This window comes from Oncorhynchus mykiss, chromosome 18 (assembly GCF_013265735.2).
Source record: "Oncorhynchus mykiss isolate Arlee chromosome 18, USDA_OmykA_1.1, whole genome shotgun sequence".
Classification (NCBI taxonomy): Eukaryota; Metazoa; Chordata; class Actinopteri; order Salmoniformes; family Salmonidae; genus Oncorhynchus; species Oncorhynchus mykiss.
In genome coordinates this window covers 40,433,517-40,456,855 of record NC_048582.1, presented here as the reverse complement: position 1 = coordinate 40,456,855, position 23,339 = coordinate 40,433,517, and the positions used below count along the sequence as shown (strand labels likewise).

The 23,339-nt window shown below is 42.9% G+C and overlaps 1 long non-coding RNA gene across 2 annotated transcripts; it reads left to right on the top strand.

The window, feature by feature from the left end:
- Positions 1 to 1,307: 1,307 nt before the first annotated feature.
- LOC110496236 lies at positions 1,308 to 11,601 on the top strand. 2 transcript variants are annotated; one of them, XR_005037476.1, is made up of 4 exons: positions 1,308 to 2,289; positions 10,570 to 10,668; positions 10,771 to 10,859; positions 11,002 to 11,601. It is a non-coding gene; the product is annotated as an uncharacterized LOC110496236 (long non-coding RNA). The 2 variants fall into 2 exon arrangements; XR_005037475.1 differs by lacking the exon at positions 1,308 to 2,289 and having other exon boundaries at positions 9,946 to 10,668.
- Positions 11,602 to 23,339: the final 11,738 nt, after the last annotated feature.

Genomic DNA, 23,339 nt, shown 5'->3' with positions numbered 1-23,339 from the left:
AGGCCAATTAAATGGATCCGCCAACATTGTTTTTATTGACCTGTTTGCCAGTGCCAGCAGAGTAGGCTACCCTGTCATTTTTGTAGTATAAAAAAAATGTGTGTGCGCACTTGGGTGTCCTGTACCGGTAAGAAATGTAATCTACTTTCACCCCTAACCCTAACCCTTAGCCTAGCTAATGTTATCCATGTCATCCCTTTTGCAAATTCGAAACATATAAAACAAATTGTAATTCCTAACATATCATGTATGAAACGGGTGATGGACTTCCACAAATTAGTACATACCATAGGAAACGTAACATATCAAACTAAATGGAGTGTCATTTACAGTACATACAGAATAATACTAAATGCTCTGAGACCAGGTTGCAGGAGATGTAGCCCAGCCTATAGTTTTCTGATAGTGGATATGATTTTGTTTCAAAGGTAAAAATTCAACACATTTTATACAAGGTTTGTCTATGTTGAAAATTCATACAATGATGACATAATCCTGTTGTAGAATTTCCACAAGAATGCCACGTTACAATACGTTGACAAATTACATTGAAACAACGTTGATTCAACCAGTTTGTGCCCAGTGGGGAGACAGCCTCAGCAGAAGACACATTGGGAAACTATAGGCTGAACCTGACTTACTTTGGCTGAGCTGTTTCCTGTGGTTTTCTTCAAACGGATCATAGATTAGCTGGAAGAGGTTTGACTAAGAAATAGATGCTAAAAGTCCTATAACAACATGTACCAGTTTTTTCCATTCTTCAGTCCACTCTTCACACAGCAGGCTTACAGATCAGTGGAGCCCCATGTTGAAACAGACATGATACCTGCATTTTTACTGATGATCCTGTACTGGAGCACAGGTAGGATTGTATTAAACCTATATTTACCTGTGTTGGCAAATGTTGGACTGTGTTATCCTACCTCTGTAGTTCATGTATTTTCGTTATCTTGTTCATTGAATGCCAATACTATCAACGCACATAGCCAAAATGTACTCATGATTAGATGGTTTTAAGCATAACATTTTTTTACAGGATATTGATTGTGGGAAATGTGTCTAGATTAGTGGCATTAAAAAGCATACACACACACACACACACACACACACACACACACTCACACACAATTACTGACACTACGCTCTTAGAAAAAAGGATCCAAAAGGGTTATTAAGCTGTCCCCATAGGAGATCCCTTTTTTTGGCTCCAGGTAAAATCCTTTTGGGTTCCATGTAGAACCCTCTGTGGAAAGGGTTCTACATGGAACCCAAAAGGGTTCTACCCTGGAAGCAAAAGGGTTCTACCTGGGAACTAACTAACTAAAAGGGTTCTTCAAAGGGTTATCCTATGGGGACAGCAGAAGGACACTTTTAGGTTATAGGTAGCACCTTTCTTTCTAAGTGTGTACTGCTGATAAAATAACTCTGGCTCAAAATGTGTCCTCACCAAACATTGTATTTCCCTCCCTGGTGTTTACAGTTGAAGGTCAATTCAGAGTGATGAATGGGACCAGCTCCTGTGCTGGAGGAGCACAGGGGTTTTTATTTGGACACTGGAGGTCTGTATGTGGCAATTATTGGGCCATGTAAGATGCTAACATTGTGTGTAGAAAGATGGGCTGTGGGAATGTTGTAGCTGCACTTGGCATACCTCATTTTGGAGAGGGAATGGAAGGATACCAAATAGGATTTATTGCTTGCTCACCACTGGATTCTACTCTTGAGAAGTGTGACTTCGCCTTTACTGCAGGCGATGGTTGTCGTAATTATGCTAATGTATCCGTTCAGGTAAGATTGATAGGGATTGTGTCGAACTATATTACAATCTTTTATCCAATACATAGCTGGTAGCATCAACAAAACTGATTGGATATTGAACCATCTTTTGTTCAGAGTCTGTGAGGTTTGTGGATGGAGCTGGTTTGTGCTCTGGGAGAGTGGAGGTGAAGTCCAATCAGTCCTGGGTCTCAGTGTGTGAAGCTGACTTTGACTGGCATAATGCAGAGGTAGTCTGTCGGGAGCTTGACTGTGGGGCTCCTTCAATTCTGCAGGGGGGGGCTCTATAGAGTTTACAATTGACTCATTCATCCCCCTCCTCTCCCCTGTAACTATTCCCCAGGTCGTTGCTGCAAATGAGAACGTGTTCTCAGTCAACTTACCTGGTAAAATAACGGATAAATAGAGAAGCTAAGGGTAAAGGCAATCAGTCTCTTTTTCTGGACTGTGACACCTCAGTGAGAAAAAGTCAAACCTGCTTACCTGGTAATGCTGTTGGACTCACCTGCTCAGGTAAGAACTTGTTTATCAGTCACTCACTTTTTTTCTCTCACCTGGAGTGAATAAGAGAAGAGTTTATTTCTAAAACGCTATATTCACAACAACAAAATATATTAATAGATTTTAGGTCTGTATTAAAATGTTATTTTTTTTGCAAAATGCTATATATCCATTGTTTGGCTGGAATTTAATGTTTGTATACTGAATATTTGACTGTGATATGGGGTTGTTTCACCTAGCAATCTTAAGATAAATGCATTAACTGTAAGTCACTCTGGATAGGAACATCGGCTAAATGACTAAACTGTTAAATTTAAATGTCTTACAAACAGATCTCATATTACTGAATGTAATACTTTTTTGAGCCTAACAGTACTACCTATTTCTCTGGGAGTGAGGCGGATATACTGTATAGCGTTTTGCAAAAAAAAAAAAGATTATTTGTCTCTCTGAAATGAAACCATTAAGTGATAGATTTAAAACAAATACATCTCAATTAGCAGATTTGGTTCCTTTGAAGTTGTGGGAACGTACAGTTTTGGTTTCCCAACGAAACCATACGTTTACTGACTGGTAAAACTGAACGTTTTGGAAACGTTCTGACCACAGAGGTAAAGAAAATTGCCTGTCATGGGAAAATAAAGTACCAGGCAAAAGGTTGGACACACCTACTCATTCAAGTGTTTTTTTTATTAGATTTTTTTTTACAATTTTCTACATTGTAGAACGACTATTCCCAAACTGGGGTATGCGCAATGCCGCGGGGGGTATGCCATATAAAATTGTGATTCACATTTTCAAACAGTCCATTTAGATTTTCCAATGGGGCTATACATTTGGGTGATGCTTTTTTCTCGCCTGAGTAACCTCGTTTCACTGTCAAAAATACAATGAAACCATCTAGTGTTCAGCGAAATTAAATTTAATGTGGCACTGACTTAACAATGATAAAGAGTGAATATGCGCACTCGCCTAGAATATGGCTGATGCTGGTGCCAAAAAGGCTGTACTGTTCAATCAATTAAGTTGAGAATTTTGAAAACTATAAAAGACTGATTAGTCTTTTCATTGTCTTCACTTTATAGCAATAGCCCTTTGCTTTCCAAATTATGAATTGTCAACAATCATCTATGTGGCAATTTGTGCTGGCGCCGGCTGATGTTTTACGGGCTCCTAACCAATTGTGTTATTATGTGTGTTTTTTCATTTGTAACTTATTTTGTACATAATGTTTCTGCCACCAAAGCTTACGGACAATGTCAAATGTGATATAGCGAAGCACCTGAGTGAACTGGGTGCGCAATTGCGCAGGTAATTTAACGAAACGGACGACACAAGCAACTGGATTCGTTATCTCTTTCATGCCCTGCCTCCATTCCACTTACCAATATCTGAACAAGAGAGCCTCATCGAAATTGCAACAAGCGGTTCTGTGAAAATTGATTTAATCAGAAGCCACTGCCAGATTTCTGGATAGGGCTGCGCTCAGAATATCCTTGCAAATTGCGCTGTTAAGACACTGATGCTCTTTGCATCCACGTACCTATGTGAGAGTGGATTCTCGGCCCCCACTAGCATGACAACTAAATACAGGCAGAGACTTTGGTTGGACAATTATTTAAATGACTGAGACTCTCTCCAATACAACCCAACATTGCAGAGTTATGTGCATCATTTCAAGCACACCTTTCTCATTATCCTGTGGTGAGTTATTCACAATTTTTGATGAATAAATAAGGTTTTACATGTAAGATGGCTAAATAAAGAGCAAAATTATTGATTATTATTTGTGCCCTGGTCCTATAAGAGCTCTTTGTCACTTCCCACAAGCCGGGTTGTGACAAAAACTTACACTCATTCTTATGTTTAATAAATGTATCGTATAGTGTGTGTGTGTCAGGCTTACAATGATGGCAAAAAACAACATATGAGACTGTGCTGACCCTGGTACGCAGCTGGAGGTTGAATGTTTGAAGGGGTATGGGACTATAAAAAGTTTGGAAACCACTGTTGTAGAATAATAGTGAAGACTATATTTTAGATTTTAGATTCTTCAAAGTAGCCACCCTTTGCCTTGACACCTTTGGACACTTGGAATTCTCTCAAACAGCTTTGCCTGGAATGCTTTTCCAACAGTCTTGAAGGAGTTCCCACATATGCTGAGCACTTGTTGGCTGCTTTTCCTTCACTCTGCGGTCCAACTCATCCCAAACCATCTCAATTGGTTTGAGGTCGGTGATTGTGGAGGCCAGGTCATCTGATGCAGCACTCCATCACTCTCCTTCTTGGTAAAATATCCCTTACACAGCCAGGAGGTGTGTTGGGTCATTGTCATGTTGAAAAACGAATGATAGTCCCACTAAGCGCAAACCAGATGGGATGGCGTATCACTGCAGAATGCTGTGGTAGCCATGCTGGTTAAGTGTGCCTTGAATTCTAAGTAAATCACAAACAGTGTCACCAGCAAATCACCCCCACACCATCACACCTCCTCCATGCTTCACGGTGGGAACCACACATGCGGAGATCATCGGTTCACCTACTCTGCGTCTCACAAAGAAATGGAGGTTGGAACTAAAAATCTCAAATTTGGACATCAGACCAAAGGACAGATTTCCACTGGTCTAATGTCCATTGCTCGTGTTTCTTGACCCAAGCAAGTCTCTTTGTCTTAATGGTGTCCTTTAGTAGTGGTTTCTTTGCAGCAAATCGACCATGAAGGCCTGATTCACGTCGTCTCCTCTGAACAGTTGATGTTGAGATGTGTCTGTTACTTGAACTCTGTAAAGCATTTATTTGGGCTGCAATTTCTGAGGATGGTAACTCTAATGAACTTATCCTCTGCAGCAGAGGTAACTCTGGATCTTCCTTTCCTATGGCGGTCATAGCGCTTGAGGGTTTTTGCGACTGCACTTGAAGAAACTTTCAAAGTTCGTGACATTTTCCAGATTGACTGACCCTCATGTCTTAAAGTAATGATGGACTGTCGTTTCTCTTTGCTTATTTGAGCTGCTCTTGCTATAATATGGACTTGGTCTTTTACCAAATTATGCTATCTTCTGTATACCACCCCTATCTTGTCACAACACAACTGATTGGCTCAAACGCATCGAGAAGGAAAGAAATTCCACAAATGAACTTTTAACAAGTCACAGCTGTTAATTGAAATGCATTCCAGATGACTACCTCATGAAGCTGATTGTAACGTTCTGACCTTTATTTCCTTTGTTTTGTCATTATTTAGTATGGTCAGGGCGTGAGTTGGGGTGGGCAGTCTATGTTTGTTTTTCTATGATTTGGGGATTTCTATGTTTCGGCCTAGTATGGTTCTCAATCAGAGGCAGGTGTCATTAGTTGTCTCTGATTGAGAATCATACTTAGGTAGCCTGGGTTTCACTGTGTGTTTGTGGGTGTTTGTTTCCGTGTCTTTCACCACACGGTACTGTTTTGGGTTTCGTTCATTCCACATTTATTGTTTTTTTGTATTCAGTTGTTCATGTGTACTATTTCTTATTAAAAGAACCATGGACACTTACCACGCCGCATATTGGTCCTCCGATCTTTCTCGCCTCTCCTCTTCGGAAGAAGAGGAGGAAATCCCTTACACTGATTGAGAGAATGCCAAGAGTGTGCAAAGCTGTCATCAAGACAAAGGGTGGCTGCTTTGAAGAATATATTTTATATTAATATATATTTTGATTGTATAACACTTTTTTGATTACTACATGAATCCATATGTGTTATTTCATAGTTTTGATGTCTTCACCATTATTTTACAATGTAAAAATAGTAAAATTAAAGAAACTCTGGAATGAGTAGGTGTGTCCAAACTTTTGACTGGTACTATTCTACAATGTAAAAATAAAAAAACTTTCACTGGTACTGTACATTTTTAGGTTTCCGGGAGGTTCTGAGATCATTTTACTATGGTTTCCTGAAAGGTTTCATTAACATTCTGAGAACGGAAATTATAGGTTGTTTTGAGGTTTTTGAATAACTTAAAACTTTCACTGAATGTTTAAACAAGACTTTTAATAACACTGCTAGCTCATTTTGGGTTTACTGTTTTGAACTCCAAGCATAGATAGGACACATGGAAATTAATTTGCTTAGGCATTAATCATGCAAACACATGTATTGTTTTGTGTGGAATGGCGTTAGTGAGAAGCTGTTCATTTTATCCTATTGAAACTGACTCTATTTCAAGGAAACAAGCATTCATTAAGATCAGATGTGGCCAATTAATTGACAACACAGAGAACAGAATCTATATGTATTTAAATAACATTCTTACAATGTTCTTTGAACATTACTAATGTTTCCTTGTGGTTTTTATGAAACGTTTTTATTAATGATCTCAGAACATAACTTTAAATAGAATGAGGAAACCTGAAGAAAACATTGTCCTGAATTACTGACATTCCTACCGAAGAACATTGTTTCTTAACGTTCTCTAAACTGTTTGAGAACATTCCCAGTGTCAAACTAGTTGGAGAACGTTCCTAGAACATGACCAAAATTGGAACGAAGTGTAACCATGCTTTAACTTTTAGGAAACATTCTGTTAAAGTAATGAAATGAAACGAAACGTTCATTTTGTCAAGTTCCTTAAATGTGATGAGAATGTCCAAAAGGCAATCAACTATCCTGCACCATTCACAGAAAGTTGTGGGAAGGTCTAAGCATAGGACAACCACGCTCTCACCAAGCTCTAAGAAACCTATGGTTCTCAGAACGTTATGTGCTAGCTGGGATGACTGTCATTGAACATCCCCATATCATGATTAGATCATGAAAAACCCACCAATCTATTTTCTAAGTTCTTTAAACAATAAAATCAAATTGACCAACATTCTGAAAATGTATATATATATAGCGCTTTTGGAAATTTAATTTGGACTGTGACACATTTTTGGGTGTTTTAACTCCGTACTCCAGTACTTTGGATTTTAAATGATACAATGACTATGAGGTGAAATTCTGAATTAATCGTGAATAATGATGAGTGAGAAAGTTACAGAGGCTCAAAGATCATACCCCCAAGATATGCTAACCTAACATGTACCTTTACAAATAACAGGGGAGGTTAGCGTTTATAACAGGGGGGGGGGGGGGTATTTATGCCTCTCACTTTCTCACTCATCATTATTCACTCTGTCACGTCCTGACCTTAGTTCCTTTTTTATTTCTCTATTTTAGTTTGGTCAGGGCGTGAGTTGTGGTGGGCATTCTATGTTTTGTGTTCTACGTTTTCTATTTCTATGTGTTTGGCCTGGTATGTTTCCCAATCAGAGGCAACTGGCAATTGTTGTCTCTGATTGAGAACCATACTTAGGTAGCCTGTTCCCACCTGGTGTTTGTGGGTAGTTGTTTTCTGTTTTGTGTATTGCACCTTGCAGAACTGTTCGTTTGTCGTTTTGTTGTTTTTTGTTCAAGTATTCGTCTTGATTAAAAGGTATTATGAGTACTTACCACGCTGAACCTTTGTCTTCTCCTTCTCCCGACGACATTCGATACAGAACTACCCACCAAAAAAGGACCAAGCAGCGTGGTAACAAGGAGCAGAGGGTTCTGGACTCCTGGACTTGGGAGGAGATACTAGATGGTAAGGGACCCTGGAGTCAGGCTGGGGAATATCGCCGCCCCAAAGAAGAACTGGAGGCAGCGAAAGCTGAGTGGCGGTGATATGAGGTAAGGTAGTTCAACAGGCACTAGAGGAAGCCCCAAAAAATATTTTTTGGGGAGGCACACAGGGAGATTGGTGGAGTCAGGCGATAGACCTGAGCCAACTCCCGTGCTTACCAGGAGAGGCGTAGTACTGGTCAGGTACCGTGTTATGCGGTCAAGCGCACGGTGTCGCCAGTACGCGCTCATAGCCCGGAGCGATATAGGCCAGCCCCCGCAAGTGCCATGCGAGAGTGGGCATCCAGCCAGGGCGTGTTGTGCCAGCTCAGCATGTTTGGTCTCCGGTACTCCGTTTTGGCCCAGGGTATCCTGCGCCGGCGCTGCGTGCTGTGTCTCCAGGGCGCTGGGAGGGTGCAGTTCACTTGCACTTTGGAGGGTCCGGGCTAAAGTGGTCATCCAGCCTGGAGGAGTGGTGCCAAGGCTGCGCACCAGAGCTCCAGTGCTCCCCCACAGCCCGGTTCATCCGGTGCCTCCTCCACGCACCAGGCCTCCTGTAGGTCTCCCCAGCCTGGTGGGTCCTGTGGCAGCCACACGCACCAGGCTGTCTCTCCGTCTCCTCCCTCCAGGTTCTCCCTCCTGTCCGGAGCCGCCTGTCAGTCAGGAGCCGCCAGAGCCGCCTGTCAGTCAGGAGCCGCCAGAGCCGCCCGTCAGTCAGGAGCCGCCAGAGCCGCCCGTCAGTCAGGAGCCGCCAGAGCCGCCCGTCAGTCAGGAGCCGCCAGAGCCGCCCGTCAGTCAGGAGACGCCAGAGCCGCCCGTCAGTCAGGAGCCACCCGTCAGTCAGGATCCGCCAGAGCCGCCCGTCAGTCAGGAGCCGCCCGTCAGTCAGGAGCTGCCCGTCAGTCAGGAGCCGCCCGTCAGTCAGGAGCCGCCCGTCAGTCAGGATCCGCCAGAGCCGCCCGTCAGTCAGGAGCGGCCAGAGCCGCCCGTCAGTCAGGAGCGGCCAGAGCCGCCCGTCAGTCAGGAGCGGCCAGAGCCGCCCGTCAGTCAGGAGCGGCCAGAGCCGCCCGCCTGTCCGGCGCGGCCAGAGTCTCCCGCCTGTCCGGCGCTGCCAGAGTCTCCCGCCTGTCCGGCGCTGCCAGAGTCTCCCGCCTGTCCGGCGCTGCCAGAGTCTCCCGCCTGTCCGGCGCTGCCTGAGTCTCCCGCCTGTCCGGCGCTGCCAGAGTCTCCCGCCTGTCCGGCGCTGCCAGAGTCTCCCGCCTGTCCGGCGCTGCCAGAGTCTCCCGCCTGTCCGGCGCTGCCAGAGTCTCCCGCCTGTCCGGCGCTGCCAGAGTCTCCCGCCTGTCCGGCGCTGCCAGAGTCTCCCGCCTGTCCGCTATAAGGGTCCCCAGTCCGGGGTCGGCAGCAAGGGTCGCCGCTCCAAAGGCCAAGACTAAGGTGGAGTGGGGTCCACGTCCCGCGCCAGAGCCGCCACCGCGGACAGATGCCCACCCAGACCCTCCCATATGGGTTTAGGTTTTGCGACTGGAGTCCGCACCTTTTGGGGGGGGGGGGGGGTACTCTCACGTCCTGACCTTAGTTCCTTTTTTATGTCTCTATTTTATTTTGGTCAACGAGTGAGTTGGGGTGGGCATTCTATGTTTTGTGTTCCATGTTTTCTATGTGTTTGGCCTGGTTCCCAATCAGAGGCAGCTGGCAATCGTTGTCTCTGATTGAGAGCCATACTTAGGCAGCCTGTTCCCACCTGGTGTTTGTGGGTAGTTGTTTTGTGTATTGCACCTTGCAGATCTGTTTGTTTGTCGTTTTTTGTTCAAGTATTCGTATTGATTAAAAGGTATTATGAATACTTTCCACGCTGCACCTTGGTCTTCTCCTTCTCCCGACGACATTCGTTACACACTCATCATTCATGATTATCTGTAATCATGGTAGCATCCATATTAATGTAGAAGTGTTTCGAATCATATTATATTCTTATTTACAATAAAAGTGGCTCCAAAATTACACAATACATTATTTACCATTATTTGCTATTGGGCACAATAATCTGAAACACAACCAAAACTAACTGCAAATGAATCTAATAAATTTGTAGAGTTACAAGATTGATGTAGTCATTGCATGCTGGGAATATGGGACCAAATACTAAACTTTTGACAACATTAATACACAAGTGAATTTGACCAAATACTTTCGGTTCCCTAAAAGTGGACTATGTGCAAAAAGTGCTGTAATTTCTAAACGGTTCAACCGATATGGATGAAAATACCCTCAAATTAAAGCTCAGTGTGCACTTTAACCTCGTAGTCATTGTATTATTTCAGAAGTGCTGGAGCACACAGCCTAAACAACCAAAAATGTATCAATGTCCAAAAAACGTTTGGACTTCGCTGTAGGGGTGTTTTGTTGGTGAGAATACAGTGGGGCAAAAAAGTATTTAGTTGGCCACCAATTGTGCAAGTTCTCCCACTTAAAAAGATGAGAGAGGCCTGTAATTTTCATCATAGGTACACTTCAACTATGACAGACAAAATGAGAAAAAAAAATCCAGAAAATCACATTGTAGGATTTTTAATGAATTTATTAGCAAATTATCATACCCTGACTCCAACATAACCCAGACTCAGCCAGCTGTCAATCACTCTGCTGCCTTCCTCTTTCTCACTGCAGATGACTCCCACCAAGGGAACTACAGCTGTGTTTATGAGATTTATGTTTTTTCTCATAATTTCTCCTCCGAGAGTGATCTCATCTCCCTCACTGTCACAGGTAACTGAACATGAACCATACTTGGAACTTTGACATTAACAGATTTTCCACGAATGAATCTGATGCTTGGCAATCCACTAATTAAATGTGTTTCTGCTGCAGCCTCTCCTCGGACGGCTTTCATCATCAGACTGGTTGTAGTACTTCAGATGTCACTGACAGCCAACACTGCCATCTATCTGTACATCAAGGTAAAGACATTAAAAAGTGATAAGTCAGGTGAACAAAATTAATATTTTAGAAGTCTTGGTTTAGTCACTGAAAATATCAGTTGGATTGTATTTTACCTGGGATTTTTTTTATATTACTGACTCTTGGTGTGTGTTTTCTTAGACCACCAGGAGGCGAGGGGAAGGGGTGAATTTGGAGATGGTTTCTCTGAGGACCAGAGCTGAAACCGGACCTGGAGAGAGCAGCCCAGGTGACAGACTAGGGTGAAGTTGACTGAAAAGTCTAAGTGTGGTCCATGGGACATCCAACTCTGACCTCACCCCATTGAAGTTGAAATGTAAAATGTTTGAAATGCAGTTGAAGTCATTTCAAATGTATAAAGGTTAGGGTTAAGGTTAGGATAATGGTTAGGGTAGGGTAAGCGTCCCAAGATTCCCCGATAGCACGAACTAAAGTTGACCGTAGAGACGCTGAACTTAGGTCCGTTTTTTGTTTTCCAGATACCATGGGACTGGTGTAGACCTGATGGGATTTTAATCCAAACCCAATTAAATGAAATGAGTGTTAAGTTTCTATTGGTTGTGCTATGGCTGCACTTCCTTGCTCTTTATTTTATTATTATCATCATGTTTTAACGGCGTTATGTGATTCTTCTCATGTTATTTCATAAACAAATGCTCACTACAGTACTATTATTGTTTGCCTAGAGAGTGCTATTGGTGCAATGTAGAATAACACATTTCATAAATAAAGGTTTTGTGTCACTCCAACTGTATTGTTGTCATAATTGGTGCCAGACGTACAAGTTGGCAAGAACACAGTTAGCATTAGCCTAGCTTAGCTGAGCCATGTGATCATTATGTCAGTGTCGGGCTAGGTTGCCCCGAGGTGCTGCTCTAATATCGGCCACCAGCTGTCTCCACTGCTCCCCTCTAAGCCCCACTCGACTTGAGTGGTCGCTTGTGCTTAACCCTGGGTAGCCAACTGACCCGCTCAAGATACAATACCTAAATCCGAATCTTAGTCAGGTTACATCTGTGTTACTGTAGATATCCGTCTCAGTGTGCCTGTTTTGAATTAAACTCTTCAGATGAATAACAAACACACTTAATTGTATTTGTGTAAAGCATTTTGATTCCATTCATATATAGCTACTAATCAAAAAAACAGAAAAAGTCACCAACTAATTTGATAAGTGTTTATTTAAGTGAAAGACTTGATAATACATGTAACATGGAAGCTCATAGTTACGAACACAGCATTTATTACAGGACTTGTTTTGAATAACGGGCATTACTTTCCTGTGCTCACTCAAAACTTCCACTCCTTCAGCCTGGGTTAGACCCACATATCGCAGCCAATCTCTCTTCAGGAAATATTAGTGGCTTCATTGACACCAGCTCAGAGCAGTGAAGAGTGAAGAGAAAACCCTCACAAAACGAGTGGTAGAAACCCCATCAGAGGACACATTCTGTCCACAGAATCCAATCATGGCTTCAGAGAGCTCAATAACCATGGTGATAGTGACTTAACAACTGTGTGTGTGAGTGAGCGAGTAAGTGAGAGAGAGAGAGCATTGTGCCCCCGTGTTCCTGTGATTTTTTGCTATTACAAGCAAAATGTGGTCAATAAGCATCTGCATTCAGAAATTGTGTTATTTGTGTGGGTCAGTGCAAATAGTAAATGTGTGGGTGGGTTTGAATTTGTGTGTGTGTGTGTGTGTGTGTGTGTTCTGTAGTGTTTGTGCGTACATCTCTGTGTGTGTGCGCGGGGGTGTGTGTGAAAGCTCTGCGTTAAGGATTAGCCCCAGTGTGTGTCCACCCGTGATTAGCCTGGTCAGTGGGCCTGTTGTGCATTCACTCAGGCCATTAGCATATTAATGCTGCCTCCCTCTTGATCTCTCTCGCTCTCTGCCTCTCTCTTTCCCCCTCGCTCTTTCTCTTTTCTTTCTATACATATTGCCCCGAGTCTCACTCGAACTTCCTCCCTGACCATTTTTCTCTCAACTTCATTATTTTGCACTCTCCCTCTCTCTATGCACTCTTAGAAAAAAAAGGTGCTATCTAGAACCAAAAAGGATTCCTCGGCTGTCCCCATAGGATAATCCTTTGAAGATCCCCTGTTGGTTTCAGGTAGAACCCTTTTTGGTTCCATGTACAACCCTTTCCACAGAGGGTTCAACATGGAACCCAAAAGAGTTCTACCTGGAACTAAAAATAGTTATCGTTTGGGGACAGCTGTAGACCCGTTTTGAACCCTATTTTCTAAGAGTGTGCACTGGGTTTGGGCCTGTCGCGACTTTATAATTTTTTTTTCTCTTTCTCTAGTCTTTCCCTCCAAAATGTAATCTTGCCCTCTATTCCTCCTTCTTCTTTCTCTTCCGAAATCTCTCCCCCCCTGATAATCCCCCTCTCTCGCCCCAAGCCCCCTCTCTCCCCACCTTCTCCAAATCCTTTACTTTCGCTCTCGTTTTCCCTATTCTTCCGTAGCCTGACCCCTGAACTTTGTCAAACACAGGCAAATGCAAACACACACACACACACACACACACACACACACACACACACACACACACACACACACACACACACTTCAATTCATTCAATCAAATTTCCTCTCACTCTCTCCCCGTTCCTGCTAGAAGTGTGTATCTTTTTAGGACCTTGTCTAAATAGCTGTGAAAGAAAAAGCAACCTAGAAAACAAGGACCGAAGTGCAAACCGGACACATTCAACTGTACTTAACATGATAAGTGCTATTCATCTCTCCATCTCATGACTTCAGCCTCCAAGTAGACTCAACCTCTTGTTCTGGCTCTTAGCCGCCACCGTGAGCCACATTTAGAAGCTGGAGGATGGTAGAGGTGAAAATAAGTATGCAGAAAAAGCCCAGTGTGGTAAAAAAATTAAATAACACATTGGCCATTTACACCAAAATGTTTCCTTCTGTCCCTTCCATGTCTGCATTACCGGAGATTTCCGGAGGTCAGGGGCATGATGTCCATCCACAACTCCTGGTTTCATGGAGGCAGACACAAGAATTGCGTTTGGACAATCAGCTCCGGACCCCCTGGGTCAGCACATAGCAGGGATGGATGGGCGGACGTTTGGATAGACAGAGGACACAGAGAAACGTGTAGGGAAATGAAGGCCTCTGAACCCCTAACTCATCCACCCTTTCCGTGTGTACGTGACATAATGATGAACGCAGGGCGGCATCCCAAGGCAGCAGTAACGTGACCAATACAAAAGCAGTCCCCATTGTCGCACGGATCAAAGAGACAAAAGCTCCCTATGATAACTTAGTGCAGCCGAGTGTTAACACACGAGCAGCCAAGGTAAGAGCCGGAAACAAAAGTGAGAATTTGAAACAAAAGTAGCCCCCCAAACTGAATTACTCAATGCAACAATTGTCTCTCTATGTGAGCCGTCTCAAAACGAATAATATGGGCGGCTTTTGAAAGACCTCGGCCATTCATTGATGCTCCATGTGCTGCTCACAACTGAAGCATGTCCCACAAAGAGAATTAAAGTATTTAATATACTTAAACGTTACATTTCTTTGTTTGACTAGATACTATTGAACTAAAAAGTCATCTTTAAAAGTCTTGTAAAGACTTGTTTTTCTTTTGAATTGAGAAAAAGCCCTTTCATTTTGACATTTGATTCCGGAAAACGGTGGTTAGCCTCTTCTCTTTAGACATATCAAAAAGGAAATCAGTACTTTTACAGTTACTTCGTCAACTTTTTCCCCCACAGAGGATGTTTGAAGGTTCAATAAAGTTTGTTTCCTTTCCTGAACATCAGCCACTATTGGAAAATATAAGCTAGTCACCCATTTTCACCCATTCATCTTGAGAGGTCTCTTCAAAGTGGTAGTTAGCTGTTGAGTAGCAGGTAGGTTGTTCCACTGTCCCGGCAAGGAATCCAATGAGTCCAACTGCTGCATCTGGTCTATGAAGTGGCTCCGTGCCACAGATACGACCTCTAGCCCTGAATTCAGCCTTAACTACTGCTCTTGTATCACAACAGGTCATAACAGGTCACTGTAGACCACCTCAAGCATGGTTGTGTTCACATTGGTACAACAATGAAAGTGTACCGATGTGTCCAAGCTATGTTGAGATACATGAATGTACCTTAAAGACAAAAAAAAGCAACAAGACCTAGTTGAGGCCGAAAAACCTTGATTTAAATAAAACCCTGTTGCTCAAAGGCGTGGAATTTTGTCCTGAAATATTTTTTTCTCTTGTCTCCCTCAGATGTGTTCTTGCTTTAGCTGTGTTGCCTTTGACGTCTGGCACACATGTCCTACTTTAGCATCTTAACTCTTGCCTTCTCTGCTCTTGCATCCTTCTCCCTCGCGTTCTCCAACCCTTTCTGCCGTTCCTCCTTCTGTCTGTCGATTTCCTTCACTCTCCCCCTCCTCCCTCTCCCTCTCCCTCCCCCCTCTCTTTCTCTCTGTTGCTCTCTCTCTCTCTCTGTCGCTCTCTCTTTCTCTCTCTCTCTCTCTCTCTCTCCTCATTTCATGCAGCACTGGGGTTACCTAAGAGACTGGGCCTCAATGAAGAAAATCTCTTTTGGTACAATGAACTGGGCGAGAGGCAGGGGGGGGGGGGGGGGGAGGGGGGGCAGGGTGGAGGGAGGGGTGGAATGAGAGGGGAAGATAGTGATGCAGATGCGGGACAGAGGAATACAAAATCCAAAATGGAATAAGTGGCTGCGCTTGTGTGATTTCACCTCAATGGTCCATTTTTCGAGGGTCACCATTGGTGCCCCTTGGTCAGCCTGTTGGGCTGAGCTGTGCTGGAAACATCTCCCACTTTTGAATGTTATGCTGTATATTTAACTAACCTCTTCCTATATCAAAGTGTTTGAAAAATATACCTATATATAAAACGTATATAAATAATAAAGTAATATAAAACTGAGAGATAATTTCGTTTTTCATAGTGTTGTTTTTGTCTAGGTCTATATGGCGGCATTTATACAGGTGTCCCAAATCTGATATTTTTTCATTAATTGGTCTTTTGACCAATCAGGTCAGCTCTGAAAAATATCTGACACACAAAGATCTGAGGTGATTGGTCAAAAGACCAATTAGTGGAAAGAATATCAGAATGTGAGAAAACAATATGGCTAATCAAAGTTGTTTAGCTAATAACTACAACTAACTGTTGAAGTTAGTTACCACTCCCACTCCCGACCATAAATAGCAGCACTGTGAAATAGGATGTTTGCGTATGTTGTTAGTCCCTATTGCGGCTTACTGCATTGACAACATGCTCTTCTTATTCCTGTGTATTTTCTGTGCACATGCCAGGATAAATCGGAGATTGCCGCGGTAATGAATTTATCTGATCGCATGACCAGAAGCCCTGCATTGAAATGAATCGAAGGAGTTGCGGGGCGAGGAGTGCAGGGGTGGAGGAAGTGTGTGTGTGTGTGTGGATTTGGGGTGTGTGGGGGGTACACAAGTCCGATTTTCAGCGGCTCAAATGAAGTTATTTCCAGAAGCCTGTCCATCTGTTACCGTAGCAGCAGTGACCACTCGTTGCCATGGCGAGGTCCACACAAAAGGGTGTGGCGTGGGAACGGGTCCAAGGGTCAGGAGTGAGGGTCTCCGGGTCAGAGGTCACAGCCAGCTGGACAGCACACAAGAGGAGGCGAGGGTGAGAAAAGAGGGAAGGAACGGTTTTGCGCGGGAGCTGGCTGACTGGACACGGCTGGACATTAACATTGAACTGAGTGGTGAGACAAAAGGGGAGGGGACAACGGAGGGGGCGAGGAGCATGAGGGGTTCAGTGAGGGGGCCCACTGTCCAGGCTCTATAGGAGGCTCGGCGCATTAGGCCCAATATCCACTGGTGCCTAATCGTGCATATCATTTGACAGGCAATTGACTCTGGCCAATGTCCACGCAAATGTGGCTATTGAGAGCCACAGAGGGCTGTGTGTGCCAGATCTGTGCCTAGATAAGTGATGCTCAGGGAAAACAATTGGGTATTTGCGACATTTCATTCAGGTCGCGTTTGAATCAAAAATCCTCACAGACAATAGAAAAGAATGAGAAGGCCAATTTATCACCATTTGCTCAACGTAGCAAAGAGTTCCAGGTGTTTCCAACCTGGAACACATGGACTGCATGGAATTGGTTTGAACACCAGACCACCACAGCAAAGCGCGAATCTCCATTCCCCCACAGGCCTTAAGATTCATTCATTTCATATCAACTGCTTCTAAATCTGCAGTTACGTTATCAGGCCAAGCTAAACGTTCAAGTGTTCAAAATGGTACAGATCCCAAGTGCCAAATTTGAAATGTTAATTCAGTCTAAACTAACATGGTGAGAAAAAGATAGAAAATGACCCACTGGCCCAAATAGCGAACCCATTCAGCACTACGATCCAAACGGCGGGTTATAACTGAATCAGAGGACAACACGTTATGACACAGGGATGGGGTGACTAGCTTACAATGCAATTAAAGCTACACCAACACCCCAATAGTAAACAGCACAGCCCAAAGACCCTAATGAGGAGGGGATGAAAGGCCATGATCCATGCGTCATGGCCGACAGTAATTGGATTAAAGGCAGCCATGGGAGAACATGGCAGACCAAGTCCAATGCCCCCGTTTGACACCTTTTGTGAATCGCCAGAAACACTGTTCAGAGCAAGAAGATGAGGGACCAAAGCGTTTAACGTTGCGTTGTAGCTACAGATATGCCCAAAGAGAGAGCGGTGGCTAAGATACGCAACGGACACTCAATCTTAGATTTCTGTTAGTGTTCGGCTATATCCCATAATTGACAGAATAAATAAGGAAATATGGGAAAGTGTGGATGCATCTTTAACGAAATGTCTTAGTGTAGTTTGATCATTCAATGAACTTGATTTGTTAGAGATAGATTGTGTCACATATTTTTGTTTCATTATACCAGAATGTGCATCTCCATTCCAATGATTACCATTTGAACAAGTAAAATATTCAAGTTTACCTTTTCAAAATGCTAAAAATGGTAGGTAATAAAACACACAGTACAAAATGTTTAATTCAAGTAGTTTTTGGTGTGAATAACATTAATAATAATAGGAGACCAAGTGAACATTTGACAAGAGTGGAAGTTGGGATTGCCCCTTTGCTGACCTTTGTTCATGCTAGATGCAGCAATGCCATGACCACATAAATTGTGCCACTTCCACTTGCTCTTTTGAGTTTCCAGACGCAAAGAGAAGAGGGCTATGTCTCTAGGAAATGGTAAGTTCCCTGGGTTCAATCTCTTTAAATCTCTACCCATGTTGATGTGATCCGGAGAGCCATTCTGCCCCTCCGTCCTCTCCCCCAGTGCAGGCTGGGAGAAGGACCAAAAATGGTAATTTTACACCAATGTGATAATCACTTCCTGCCAAGATACATAGGGACAGAGTTCAAAGTATTCGGTACACAAATATATTTTAGGCCTCCATTTTCAGAGCCCATTTAATGTCTCTGTAGCCAGGAGGATCACTGAGCTAGAGTTGAGTCTCACCTATAGCTTCTAAACATGCTGGACTGATATGACACAGCATCCTAAGAAACTTGCTAGCTGTAAGGTCCTGGGTGTCGTGAGGGTGAAATCAGGCGCAGGAAAGCAGAGTTCAATAAAGTGCTTCTTTAATGCACACACGGTGAACTACGGTCCCCCCACTTACGGGTGCTCAAACCAAATGCCCCAGACACAGGGAACGAAAAACAGTCTAGCACTAAATACACAAACACGTACATCTAATGCAAACACCAGGGTTACAATAATCAATCCCGCACAAAGAACCAGGCGGGCCGGCTGACTAATAAAGCCTCACTAATTACAACCAACTCAAAACAGGTGTACTCAATAAGCACATAAGGAGGGGGAGAAAAGAATCACTGGCAGCTAGTAGGCCGGCGACGACCACCACCGAGCGACACCCGAACGGGAAGGGGAGCCACCTTCGGTCAGAGTCGTGACACTAGCTGGATGTAGATCAAAAGATTGTTTCCAAGGAGTTATAAAAATTTTACTCAAGCTCTGTCCTCCCTTTTGGTCTTATGGAATTCAAATTGAATCAAGCCAATTGTATTCCTCATTGTACAGTCGTGGCCAAAAGTTTTGAGAATTACACAAACATACATTTTCACATAGTCTGCTGCCTCAGTTTGTATGATGGCCATTTGCATATATTCCAGAATGTTATGAAGAGTGATCAGATGAATTGCAATTAATTGCAAAGTCCCTCTTTGCCATGCAAATAAACAGAATCCCCCAAAAGCATTTCCACTGCATTTCAGCCCTGCCACAAAAGGACCAGCTGACATCATGTCAGTGATTCTCTCGTTGTGAGTGTTGTGAGTGTTGACGAGGACAAGGCTGGAGATCACTCTGTCATGCTGATTGAGTTTGAATAACAGACTGGAAGCTTCAAAAGGAGGGTGGTGCTTGGAATCATTGTTCTTCCTCTGTCAACCATGGTTACCTGCCTAGAAGGCCAGCATCCCGGAGTTGCCTCTTCACTGTTGACGTTGAGACTGTTGTTTTGCTTGTACTTTTAATGAAGCTGCCAGTTGAAGACTTGTGAGGCATCTGTTTCTCAAACTAGAAGCTCTAATGTACTTGTCCTCTTGCTCAGTTGTGCACCGGGGCCTCCCACTCCTCTTTCTATTCTGGTTAGAGCCCGTTTGCACTGTTCTGTGAAGGGAGTAGTACACATCATTGCTCCAGATACGCAACTAGTCTGTACGAGATCTTCAGTTTCTTGGCAATTTATCGCATGGAATAGCCTTCATTTCTCAGAACAAGAATAGACCGATGAGTTTCAGAACAAAATTATTTGTTTCTGGCCATTTCGAGCCTGTAATAGAACCCACAAACGCTGATGCTCCAGATACTCAACTAGTCTAAATAAGGTCAGTTTTATTTCTTCTTTAATCAGGACAACAGTTTTCAGCTGTGCTAACATAATTGCAAAAGGGTTTTCTAATGATCAATTAGCCTTTTAAAATGATAAACTTGGGTTAGCCAACACAACGTGCCATTGGAACACAGGAGTGATGGTTGCTGATAATGGCCCTCTGTACGCCTGTACTGTAGATATTCCATAAAAATCTGCCATTTCCAGCTACAATAGTCATTTACAACAACATAAACAATGTCTACACTGTATTTATGATCAATTTGATGTTATTTTAATGGACAGAAAATGTACTTTTCTTTAAAAAACAAGGACACTTCTAAGTGACCCCAAACTTTTGAACGGTAGTGTACATACAAACTTTGGAACGGTAGTGTATGTGAAAACGGCATTTCTATGATCTGTGATTAAAAAGACAAGATCCTAAAAAATCACAGGGCAGGTTTCAATTGTAAAAGAAAAATTCAAAACGAGCTTCTAGCCAGAGGGCAGAGATGGATGAGCTTGGATGAACTAGTACTACTCTCTGTAGTTACTCTCTGGGAGCTGTACTTGTACTCTAAAGCAAGTCATTTCTGAAAGAAGTCACTTACTTTTTACTCAGTTACATTTGACCAAATCACTTCAGTTACATAGATTTATATTGTTCAATTGTTGCTCTCAGAGGAAAACCTTGTAACTCCAAATGTGGAGATTATATATACTTTTTTACATGAATTGACACTATTGGTTCCCATTTGTCTGTATGAACGTTTCACGACCCCTTGGCTAATGAAGTGGATACAAAATACACTATATATACAAAAGTATGAGGACATCCCATCATATTAGTGTCTGACAGGTGTATAACATCGAGCACACAGCCACACAATCACCATAAACCAACATTGGCAGTAGAATGGCATTACTGAAGAGCTCCCTGACTTTCAACGTGGCACCGTCAGAGGATGCCACCTTTCCAACAAGTCAGTTTGTCAAATTTATGTCCTGCTAGAGCTGCCCGGTCAACTGTTTAGTGCTGTTATTGTGAAGTGGAAACATCTAGAAGCAACAACGGCTCAGCCACGAAGTGTTAGGCCACACAAGTTCATAGAACAGGACCATTGAAAGCTGAAGCGCATAGTGCGTGAAAATTGTCTGTCCTTGGTTGCAACACTCACTACCGAGTCCAAACTGCCTCTGAAAGCAACATCAGCCGAATAACTTTTCTTTGGGAGCTTCATGAAATGGGGTTCCATTGTCTAGCAGCCACACACAAGCCGAAGTTCATCATATGCAATGCGTCGGCTGGAGTAGTGGAAATGGGTTCTCTCTGGAGTGATGAATAATGCTTCACCATCTGGCAGTCCGATGGACAAATCTGTGTTTGGCAGATGCCAGGATAACGCTAACTGCCGCAATGCATAGTGCCAACTGTAAAGTTTGGTGGAGGAGGAATAATGGTCTTGGGCTGTTTTTCATGGTTCGGGCTTGGCCCCTTAGTTCCAGTGAAGGGAAATCTTAACGCTACAGCATATAATGACATTCTAGATGATTTTGTGCTTCCAATTTTGTGGCAACAGTTTGGGGAAGGCCATTTCCTGTTTAAGCATGACAATGCCAGCGTGCATAAAGAAATGTTTTGTTGAGATCAGTGTGGAAGAACTTGACTGGCCTGCACAGAGCCCTGACCTCAGCCCCATCGAACACCTTTGGGATGAATTGGAACGCCGACTGCGAGCCAGGCCTTTGCCCAATATCAATGCCCGGCCTCACTAATGCTCTTGTGGCTGAATGGAAGCAAGTCCCCGCAGCAATGTTCCAACATCTAGTGAAAAGCCTTCTCAGAAGAGTGGAGGCTGTTATTGCAGCAAAGGTGGGACCAACTCCATATTAATGCCCATGATTTTGGAATGAGATGTTCAACAAGCAGGTTTCCACATACTTTTGGTCATATAGTGTATCTGCATTCCCAGTCATGTGAAATCCATAGATTAGGGCCTAATGAATTTATTTCAATTGACTGATTTCCTTATATGAACTGTAACTCTGTACAATCTTTGAAATTGTTGCATGTTGCATTTATATTTTTGTTAAGTGTATGTTCAATGTTGTTGATTCATCCTCAGTTTACATCTATCATAGCCATTAAACTCTGTAACTCGCTTCCTGGTGAAATCGCTGAGTAGTTTCCTTTCCTCTCCAGCAACTGAGTTAGGAAGGACGCCTGTATCTTTGTAGTGACTGGGTGTATTAATACACCATCCAAAGTGTAATTAATAACTTCACCATGCTCAAAGGGACATTCAATGTCAGATTTTTTTTTACCCATCTGACAACAGATACACTTCTTTGCGAGGCATTGGAAAATCTCCAAGGTCTTTGAGGCTGAATTTGTGTTTGAAATACACTTCTCGACTGAGGAACCTTACTGATAATTTTATGTGTGGGGTACAGAGATCAGGTAGTCATTCAAAAATCATGTTAAACACTATTATTGCACACCGAGTGAGTCTATGCAACTTATTATGTGACTTGTTAAGCACATTTGTACTCCTGAACTTATGTAGGCTTGCCGTAACAAAGGGGTTGAACACTTATTGACTCAAGACATTTTCATTCAATTAATTATTTAAAAAAAATCTAAAAACATAATTCCACTTTGACATTATGGGGTGTTGTGTATAGGCCAGTGTAGGCCAGTGTAGGCCAGTGACAAAACATATCAATTTAATAAGGGGTGTGAATACTTTCTAAAGGCATTGCATTTGAGTAAAAAGTATCTTTGGGAATGTAGTGGAGTAAAAGTAAAAGTTGTCAAAAATTTGTAATAGTAAAGTCAAGTACAGATACCCTCAAAAATACTTAAGTAGTACTTCAAAGTATTTTACTTTGTTACTTTACACCCCTGCATCCATGAAGTTATACAAAATATTTATTCAAGAGGGAGACTCTCACAGAGACTCTCCTAAACTTGCTTGGAACGCACACTATTATTTTAAGATTTCTTCTTCATCCCAGCCTACTAACACAAAAATGAGGTACTTACATAAGCTGGGTAACTCCTCTGGAGAAAAAATACATTTGTGGAATTTTAATGCGTTTGAGCCAATCATTTGTGTTGTGGCAAGGTAGGGGTGGTATATAGAAGATATCCCTATTTGGTAAAAGACAAAGTCCATATTATGGCAACAACAGCTCAAATAAGCAAAGACAAACGACAGACCATCATTACTTTAAGACATGAAGGTCAGTCAATCCGGAAAATTTCAAGAACTTTTCAAGTTTCTTCAAATGCAGTCGCAAGAACCATCAAGTGCTATGATGAAACTGGCTCTCGTGAGGACCGCCACAGGAAAGGAAGACCCAGAGTTACCTCTGCTGCAGAGGATAAATTCATTAGAGTTAACAGCACCTCAGATTACAGCCCAAATAAATGCTTCACAGAGTTCAAATAACAGACACATCTCTACATCAACTGTTCAGAAGAGACTGTGAATCAAGCCTTCATGGTCAAATTGCTGCAAAGAAACCACTACTAAAGGACACCAATAAGAAGAAGAGACTTGCTTGGGCCAAGAAACATGAGCAAT